Source organism: Erythrolamprus reginae, chromosome 6 (genome assembly GCF_031021105.1).
Source record: "Erythrolamprus reginae isolate rEryReg1 chromosome 6, rEryReg1.hap1, whole genome shotgun sequence".
NCBI lineage: Eukaryota > Metazoa > Chordata > Lepidosauria > Squamata > Dipsadidae > Erythrolamprus > Erythrolamprus reginae.
In genome coordinates, this window is record NC_091955.1 from 9547238 (window position 1) to 9557098 (window position 9861).

A 9861-nucleotide genomic window follows, 5' to 3' on the forward strand; every position below is an offset into this window, starting at 1 on the left:
GAGGGAACTATTACTGCCTGAGCGCTTTTTATTGCTGCTTTTTTTATTTCTCTAAATTCTCCCATCGCATTGCTTTTAAATAGTACTGCCATTTCCTTAGTGATTGTCCTTTGTATATTTTTGTCCCGTTTTAATTTCAGCTTGCTCTCCTTGGCCAGGAACATTGATGGTTGTCACTTACGAAGTGCAGGTGGCTTTCTTCCAATCCTAATTTTCCTGTTTGGTCACTTTCATGTGGCTTCAGGACCCCTCAGCGTACAAACTACAAAGCCAATTCAAAACATATCCTTGACAAACATGTCCTCATGTGTTCCAGCCACAAAGTCTGGGTCCACAGAATTGTCTTTTTTCCAGGTCCAATCAGCTAAGCAATGCTGGCTAGTGGGGCCTAGGGGAAGAGCCTTCTCTGTGGGGGGCCCGGCCCTTTGGAATCAACTCCCCTGAGAGATTCGCACTGCTCCCAATCTCTCGGCTTTTTGGAAGATACTGAAGACACTTCTTTGCCAGCAGGCTTGGGGCTGTCGAACACAGATATTCTGCCCCAGCCGACGTGGTCATTGAGATATGGATGGATGTGATCGAACGGTTTTAAGATATGGGTTTTTTGGATCGCTTAAATTGAATTTTAGTATTTTTAATGGATTTTAGGTTTTGAATTGGCCTAGTTTTAACTTCGATTTCTAAGATGCTCTTTGAACACCAGCCCTGATGCATCAAGTTATGTTATTAACAGGAAGAAGAAGGAACCTGTCATGAGAGGCTGAGAAACATAGAAGACTGACGGCAGAAGAAGACCTCATGGTCCATCTAGTCTGCCCTTATACTATTTTTTTTTGTATTTTATCTTAAGATTGATATATGTTTATCCCAGGCATGTTTAAATTCAGTGACTGGATTTACCAACCAGGTCTGCTGGAAGTTTGTTCCAAGGATCTACTACTCTTTCAGTAAGATAATATTTTCTCATGTTGACTTTGATCTTTCCCCCAACTAACTTCAGATTGTGTCCCCTTGTTCTTGTGTCCACTTTCCTATTAAAAACACTTCCCTCCTGGACCTTATTTAACCCTTTGACATATTGAAACATTTAAATATGTTAAAGGGTTAAATAAGGTTCAGGAGGGAAGTGTTTTTAATAGGAAAGTGGACACAAGGACAAGGGGTCACAATCTGAATTTATTATTATTTGCTTTAAAAATCCCCTTTAACAACTAAATATCATGTGTTATTCAAGTGGCTTGTAGCGACGCCACAAATGCTCTGGCTAAACAAATTTAAAACACATTGGTTGGCTTAGGTATGAATATATAATATATGGTAAAGGTTCTCCCACACATGTTGTCTAGTTGTTCCCGGCTCTAGGGGGCAGTGCTCATCTCCGTTTCATAGCTGAAAAACCAGCACTGTCTGAAGACATATCTGTGGTCATGTGGTCAGCATGACTAAATGCCAAAGGGGCACGGAACATATAGTGGGCAGCAGGCAGGACGGGGTGGAACACAGTTCCACCGGCGGAAATAAAACATAGAAACATAGAAGACTGACGGCAGAAAAAGACCTCATGATCCATCTAGTCTGCCCTTATACTATTTCCTGTGTTTTATCTTACAATGGATATATGTTTATCCCAGACATGTTTAAATTCAGTTAGCGTGGATTTATCTACCACGTCTGCTGGAAGTTTGTTCCAAGGATCTACTACTCTTTCAGTAAAATAATATTTTCTCATGTTGCTTTGGATCTTTCCCCCAACTAACTTCAGATTGTGTCCCCTTGTTCTTGTGTTCACTTTCCTATTAAAAACACTTCCCTCCTGGACCTTATTTAACCCTTTAACATATTTAAATGTTTCAATCATGTCCCCCCTTTTCCTTCTGTCCTCCAGACTATACAGATGGAGTTCATGAAGTCTTTCCTGATACGTTTTCTGCTTAAGACCTTCCACCATTCTTGTAGCCCATCTTTGGACCCATTCAATTTTGTCAATATCTTTTTGTAGGTGGTCTCCAGAACTGACCACAGTATTCCAAATGGGGTCTCACCAGCGCTCTATACAGCGGGATCATAATCTCCCTCTTCCTGCTTGTTATACCTCTAGCTATGCAGCCAAGCATCCTACTTGCTTTCCCTACCGCCTGACCGCACTGCTCACCCATTTTGAGACTGTCAGAAATCACTACCCCTAAATCCTTCTCTTCTGAAGTTTTTGCTAACACAGCAGACACACAATTGGCTTCTGAGGCCAATTTCAGGCAGGCAGTTCAAAACCACTTTATGCAAAGAAGGGAAAGTAAGGCAATTTCCTTACTCTCGCTCTCTCTTGGTATCTGATGCAGCAGACTTAATTGTCAGGCAGTGGAAAGCTTGAAAAACCACCTACGATGAACTCCCTGATCTTCTCTATAAAGGAAAACAGTCATTAACTCTGTCAGCTAACTAAGAGGGATGACAGAACATCAGTCCAAGAACTAAAGATGTTTGATGGGAAATAACAAGGAGAATGGCCTGCACCATGTAAACCACCATCTTCTTGTGTCATCCGAGGTTTCTCCCTCTCTCAAAATTGTGGCCTAATCTGATTTCTGGAGATCAGAGATGGATCTGCCTTTCCTCAAAGAAAAATTTCCCATCCAAAATTCTTGTTTTAGGCCTGGGCGGGTTAGCAAAGCTAAGAGGCCTCTGAATTGGATGGAATTATTATTTTTATTTTTATTTTTATTTTATTTTTATTTTTATTACTACTACTATTATTATTATTATTAATAATAAGAATAATAAGAATAATACAGTAATTAGATTTGTATGCCGCCCCTCTCCGTACACTCGGGGCGGCTCACAGCAATAATAAAAACAATGTACAGTAACAAATCTAATATTTAAAAATATTTTAAAACCCCTTATTTAAAAACAAGACATACACACAAACATACACCGAAACGTGGCCGGCCAGGAAGGACATCTTTGTGACGTCAAAGCTCCGCCCATGGAATTCCCTATTGGGATTCCCCACCTCTTTTTCAGCCTCCCGACCGGCCCGACAGCTCCGCGGCTCTTTTGAAAAGCTAACAGCTGGGCGGCGGGGCTTCTCAGCGTCCTCTTGAACCTGAACGCCGACCCCAAACTTTTGCCCAACTTCCGGGTTCGGGAGAACGCTGAGAAGCCCCCCCCCCCCCCCCGGCTGTTTCAAAAGGCAACAGCCAGGCGGCAGGACGTCTCGGAGGCCTCCCGAACGCCGAACTCGGAAGTTCAGCAAAAGTTTGGGTTTGGCATTCAAGTTCAGGAGGACGCTGAGAAGCCCCCCGGCTGTTTCAAAAAGCAATAGCCGGGTGGCGGGGCTTCTTGGCGGCCACCCGAACCCAAATTTTTGCCGAACTTCTGGGTTCGGCGTTCGGGCGGCGGGTTCGTAAGACAGAAAAAGTTCAGAAGAAGAGGCAAAAAATTTCCGAACCCTGGGTTCGTATCTCGGATTGTTCGTATGGCGAGGGGTTCGTATCACGAGGTACCACTGTACTTAAGGACTGATTAAGGGAATTGTACAGACTACCAGGTTGTTTTGGGAAGAGTGCTCTTTGCAATACAAAAAGAGTGCTTAGTTTATTTTGAATTTTGTGATAAAGAACATTGTTTTTTAACTTTCAAGTGTGTGTGTGTGTGTGGCAGAACATTTACTACTACATGTTTTTCTTCTCTTTAAGTTTCAATTTGTATTGGATAAATAAATAAATAAATAAATAAATAAATAAATAAATAAATAAAATAGATAAATAAATATTTGAAGCGCTGCTACAAAGATGATGGGGGTGGTCAAACTACAGTGCTCAAAAAAATAAAGGGAACACTTAAACAACACAATATAACTCCAAGTACATCAAACCTCTGTGAAATCAAACTGTCCTCTTAGGAAGCAACACTGATTGACACTCAATTTCACATGCTGTTGTGCACATTCAATTTCAGCTCACATTAGAGAAACATCTTTCAGCTGTGGCGAGGGGGGCGTTTGCCCAGGTTCGCCTGGCGCACCAGTTGCGGCCCTATCTGGACTGGGAGTCACTGCTCACAGTCACTCATGCCCTCATCACCTCGAGGTTCGACTACTGCAATGCTCTCTACATGGGGCTACCTTTGAAAAGTGTTCGGAAACTTCAGATCGTGCAGAATGCAGCTGCGAGAGCAATCATGGGCTTTCCCAAATATGCCCATGTTACACCAACACTCCACAGTCTGCATTGGTTGCCGATCAGTTTCCGGTCACAATTCAAAGTGTTGGTTTTGACCTATAAAGCCCTTCATGGCATTGGACCAGAATATCTTAGGGACCGCCTTCTGCTGCACGAATCCCAGCGACCAGTTATGTCCCACAGAGTGGGCCTTCTCCGGGTCCCATCAACTAAACAATGTCGCTTGGCGGGACCCAGGGGAAGAGCCTTCACTGTGGCAGCTCCGGCCCTCTGGAACCAACTCCCCCCAGAGATTAGAATTGCCCCCACCCTCCTCGCCTTTCGTAAGCTTCTTAAAACCCACCTCTGCCGCCAGGCATGGGGGAATTGAGATACACTTTCCCCCTAGGCCTTTACAATTTTATGCATGGTATGTCTGTATGTATGTTTGGTTTTACAATAAGGGTTTTTAACTGTTTTAATATTGGATTGTCATATGCTGTTTTAATACTGTTGTTAGCCGCCCCGAGTCTACGGAGAGGGGCGGCATACAAATCAAATCAAATCAAATCAACTTTGTCCTGACCTCCAGGTTGAGGACCACTGATGTAACCCCTAGTCCTTCTTTTCTCTACACTAGCCAAATCCTGGAAGCGTCCTTCATGTTTTAATCTCAATGCCTTTAATCAACTGAGTTGCTCTTCTCTGCACTTCCCCCCCCCCCCAAAAAAAGTCTCAACATCTTTTTCTTGTAATGTGGTGACCAAAACTGGGTGTGAAACATCTTCAAAGAAAAAAGGAAGAAAGTCCAGAGGCCTCTTGAAGATGCGTCTTTGGGATTAGATCAGCAGAGACATGATTACATGATGGAGGATGTTTCACCATATGTCACAAGGTGCTTTGCTCATGGAAGTAAAGACATCATCATCCCACACAGCATTATAGAGGAAATTTCCTGGCAACCAAGAATGCATCAGCATACTCCTGAAGATGAGGGTTTTTTGACCATTACGCATCCAGAAATACTTGAAATTAAGAAGTTCCTTGTTTGGGTTGTTGCTACTGCTTGTTGCTAATGTTCCTCCTGCGCCAACTCAGGAAGCTCAAACTGCCCAAGGAGCTGCTGATACAGTTCTACAGAGGAATCATTGAGTCTGTCATCTGCATCTCTATGACTGTCTGGTTTGGTTCTGCAACCCAACAAAACCAACACAGACTTCAGAGGATAATTAGAACTGCAGAAAAAACCATTACTGCCAACCTGCCTTCCATTGAGGACCTGTACACTGCACGAGTCAAAAAGAGGGCGGTGAAAATATTTATTGACCCCTCGCATCCGCAACCTGGACATAAATTGTTTCAACTCCTACCCTCACTGTAAAATAGAGCGCTGTGTGCCAAACAACTAGACACAAGAACAGGTTTTTCCCAAACGCCATCACTCTGCTAAACAAATAATTCCCTCACCACTGTCAAACTATTCACTAAGAGTGCATTACTATTACTATTAGTTTTTCTCATCATTCTTATCACCCATTTCCTCCCACTTATGACTGTAACTTGTTTATTTATTTATTTATTTTATTTATTTATTTTGTCCAATACATAATACACATTGAAGAGAATAGATATGTAATAATACAAAGAAAAGAATAGAAGAAAAGATATAAAAGTATAGGTGAACATATTTGAAAGGAAGAAAAGATAAATGAGATAAGGAGAGACAATTGGACAGGGGACGGAAGGCACACTGGTGCACTTATGCACGCCCCTTACTGACCTCTTAGGAACCTGGAGAGGTCAATCGTGGATAGTCTAAGGGAAAAATGTTGGGGGTTAGGGGTTGACACTACTGAGTCAGGTAATGAGTTCCACGCTTCGACAACTCGGTTGCTGAAGTCAAATCTTTTACAGTCAAGTTTGGAGCGGTTAATATTAAGTTTGAATCTGTTGCGTGCTCTTGTGTTGTTGCGATTGAAGCTGAAGTAGTCATTGACAGGTAGAACGTTGCTTGTATCCTAAGATTTTTATTAATATTGATTGTTTCCTCATTGCTTATTTGACCCCTCTGACAATCATTAAGTGTTGTACCACATGATTCTTGACAAATGTATCTTTTTCTTTTATGTACTGAGAACATATGCACCAAAGACAAATTCCTTGTGTGTCCAATCACACTTGGCCAATAAAGAATTCGATTCTGTTCTATTGTATTCTAATTTTGACAGCAGCGTTCACCTACATAAAGTGGGTTTTCAAAACCTAATCCTAAGGTATGTGAAACCCCCACCAGCAAAAAAAAAAAAAAATCTGGTTAAAAAATTGCAACTCGCATTTGTCAAACCCAGAAGAGCACAACTAAGATTTCAACTATTTTCGCCAGGATTTTTGCTGGCAATTTTCACCAGGAATCTGTCCCTTGTGCCATTCCCAGGCTGAAATCTATTGGTCGGGTCATTCCCGGGCCATTTTCACTGACCGGATAGTGTCCCCCTACTGCATCCATTCCTATGATTCTGTAATATGAAGCCAAGTTATGTGCCTTGGTGGTGCTGTGGTTAAAGTCCAATACAGTATTGCAAGCTACTACTAAATAGGAAAGTGAACACAAGACCAAGGGGGCACAATCTTAGTTGGGGAAAAGATCAAAAGCAACGTGAGAAAACATTATTTGACTGAAAGAGTAGTAGATGCTTGGAACAAACTTCCAGCAGACGTGGTTGGTCAATCCACACCTACTGAATTTAAACGTGCCTGGGATAAACATATACTGTTCAGAAAAATAAAGGAAACACTCAAAGAACACATCCCAGATCTGAATAAATGAAATATTCTCATTGAATACTTTGTTCTTGCTTGGAACAAACTTCCAGCAGACGTGGTTGGTCAATCCACAGTCACTGAATTGAAATATGCCTGGGATAAACATATATCCATCCTAAGATAAAATACAGGAAATAGTATAAGAGCAGACTAGATGGACCAGGGGGTCTTTTTCTGCCGTCAATCTTCTATGTTTCTATGTTTCAGAGAGGGGCGGCATAAAAATAATAAATAAATAAATATTTATTTATTTTATTTTGTCCAACACATATTAATACACAGTGAAAGTAATAGTAAGATACCTTCAAGTAAAATATATTAGAGGAAGAAAAGAGGAGAGAGTATGGGAATAAAAATGAGAGAGTAAAAGAAAAGATATAGGTATAGAAGAGAAGAGACTTATTTATTTATTTTTCATACAAATATAGTATTGTATTGTAGTATGTTTAACATAATATAAGTATGAAGTAGAGATAGAAAAGATAAAAAGACATTAGGACAGGAACGGTAGGCACAAAGGTGCACTTATGCATATGAGATATAGGTATGTACAGTGATACCTCGTCTTACGAACCCGTCACCATACGAACTTTTCGAGATACGAACCCGGGGTTTAAGATTTTTTTGCCTCTTCTTCCAAACTATTTTCACCTTACAAACCCAAGCTGCTGCCACTGGGATGCCCCACCTCGGGACTTCTGTTGCCAGTGAAGCGCCCGTTTTTGCGCTGCTGGGATTCCCCTGAGGCTCCCCTCCATGGGAAACCCCACCTCCGGATTTTGCAGTGCTGCAGGGGAATCCCAGCAGGGGAATCCCACCAGTGCGAAAACAGGCACTTAGGCTGGCAACAGAAGTCCGGAGGTGGGGCATCCCAGTGGCAGTCCCCTGAGGCACCCCATAGAGGGGAGCCTCAGGGGAATCCCACCAGCGCGAAAATGGGCGCTTCGGCTGACAAAAGGGGTGAATTTTGGGCTTATTTATTTTATTTATTTATTTACTGGATTTGTATGCCGCCCCTCTCCGCAGACTCGGGGCGGCTAACAACAATGGTAAAAGACAATATGTAACAATCCAATTTAATAAAACAACTAAAAACCCTAATTATAAAAAACCAAACATACACACAAACATACCATGCATAACTTGTAATGGCCTAGGGGAAGAAATATCTTAACTCCCCCATGCCTGGCGACAAAGGTAGGTCTTGAGTAGTTTGCGAAAGACAAGGAGGGTGGGGGCCATTCTAATCTCTGGGGGGAGTTGATTCCAGAGGGCTGGGGCCGCTACAGAGAAGGCTCTTCCCCTGGGCCTCACCAAACAACATTGTTTGGTCGACAGGACCCGGAGAAGGTCAACTCTGTGTGACCATATTGGCCGCTGGGATTTGTGCGGTAGAAGGCGGTTCCGGAGGTATTCTGGTCCAATGCCATGTAGGGCTTTAAAAGTCATTACCAACACTTTGAATTGTGACCGGAAACCGATCGGCAGCCAGTGTAGGCCGCATTAATCGCTTTTCCATTGATTCCTATGGGAAGCATTGTTTCATCTTACGAAATTCGTAAGACAAGGTATCACTGTACAGTATATGTTTATTTATAGGTATGTATGGGTTCCAAACAGATGAGCTGTATTCTAGAACGGGTAAGTCATACGGGCAAGTCGTATTTATAGCGTAGCGATGTTCCGCAAAGAAACTCCCCGGTGTTTCCTTCTCCCAAGGGTTAAAAGTAGGAGAAAGAGAACCTCCTTGGAGGTCAGACTGAGTCTCAGCACACCCTATTATTCCTTAAACTGGAAAATGACGCGTCTGTTTCGGGGTGGGGATTTTCTCCTCGTGCAAGACAGTGCATGTTACTCATTGTGAGGAACCAGCCTTGCGACAGCCCGTTGCCCCACACACAGACACATAGACACACACACAAAAACCAGAACAATCGTGGCTTTCTTCCCCTGCGATTAGATAACCTCCTTGGCTAAATTTAGAAATCTTGTTCAGCCTTCGTTCCCCTATCTGTCCGAATGGTCTGTTTACTTGTTCCTTTACTGCTCTTTCCTGAAAAATTACAGGAGCTAATTACACGACCGTTGGCTTTGCTGGGCGGAGGTCACAAAGTGAGACCACGTGACCCCAAGATGCTGGGACTGTCATAAATGTGAAAACGGTTGCCAAGTCAGTTTGAATTTTGATCACATGATGATACCGGGGGGGGGGGGGGTAGGGGTACAAAGGTTGTAAACTTTCACAAGTCACATTTTCCGGCGCGGTTGAAACTTTGAATGGTGACTAAATGAGCTATTTCATTAATAATAATAATAATAATAATAATAATAATAATAATAATAATATAATAATGATATAATAATAATAATAATAATAATAATAATAATAATAATAATAATAATAATAATAATAATAATAATAATAATAAAGATTGCACAGACTGACTACAAGCATAGACATGATGCTGTGGCACAGATGATCCACTGGAACTTGTGCCGGAACTACCATTTACCAGTGGCAAAGAACTGGTGGGATCATAAGCCCGAAAAAGTGGTCGAAAATGAGCAAGCAAAACTACTGTGGGACTTCCGACTTCAGACTGACCGAATTCTGAAGCATAACACACCAGACATTGTGATTGTGGAGAAAAAGAAAATATGGATCATCAACATCGCAATCCCAGGGGACAGCAGAATTGAGGAGAAGCAGCTAGAGAAATTAGTGAAATACGAAAATCTAAAAATCGAGCTGCAACGACTCTGGCATAAGCCCGTGAAAGTGATCCCAGTGGCACGCTGGGCGAAGTACCAAAGAATCTCAGCGGACATTTGAAAACCATCGGAATTGACAAAATCTCCATCTGTCAATTGCAAAAGG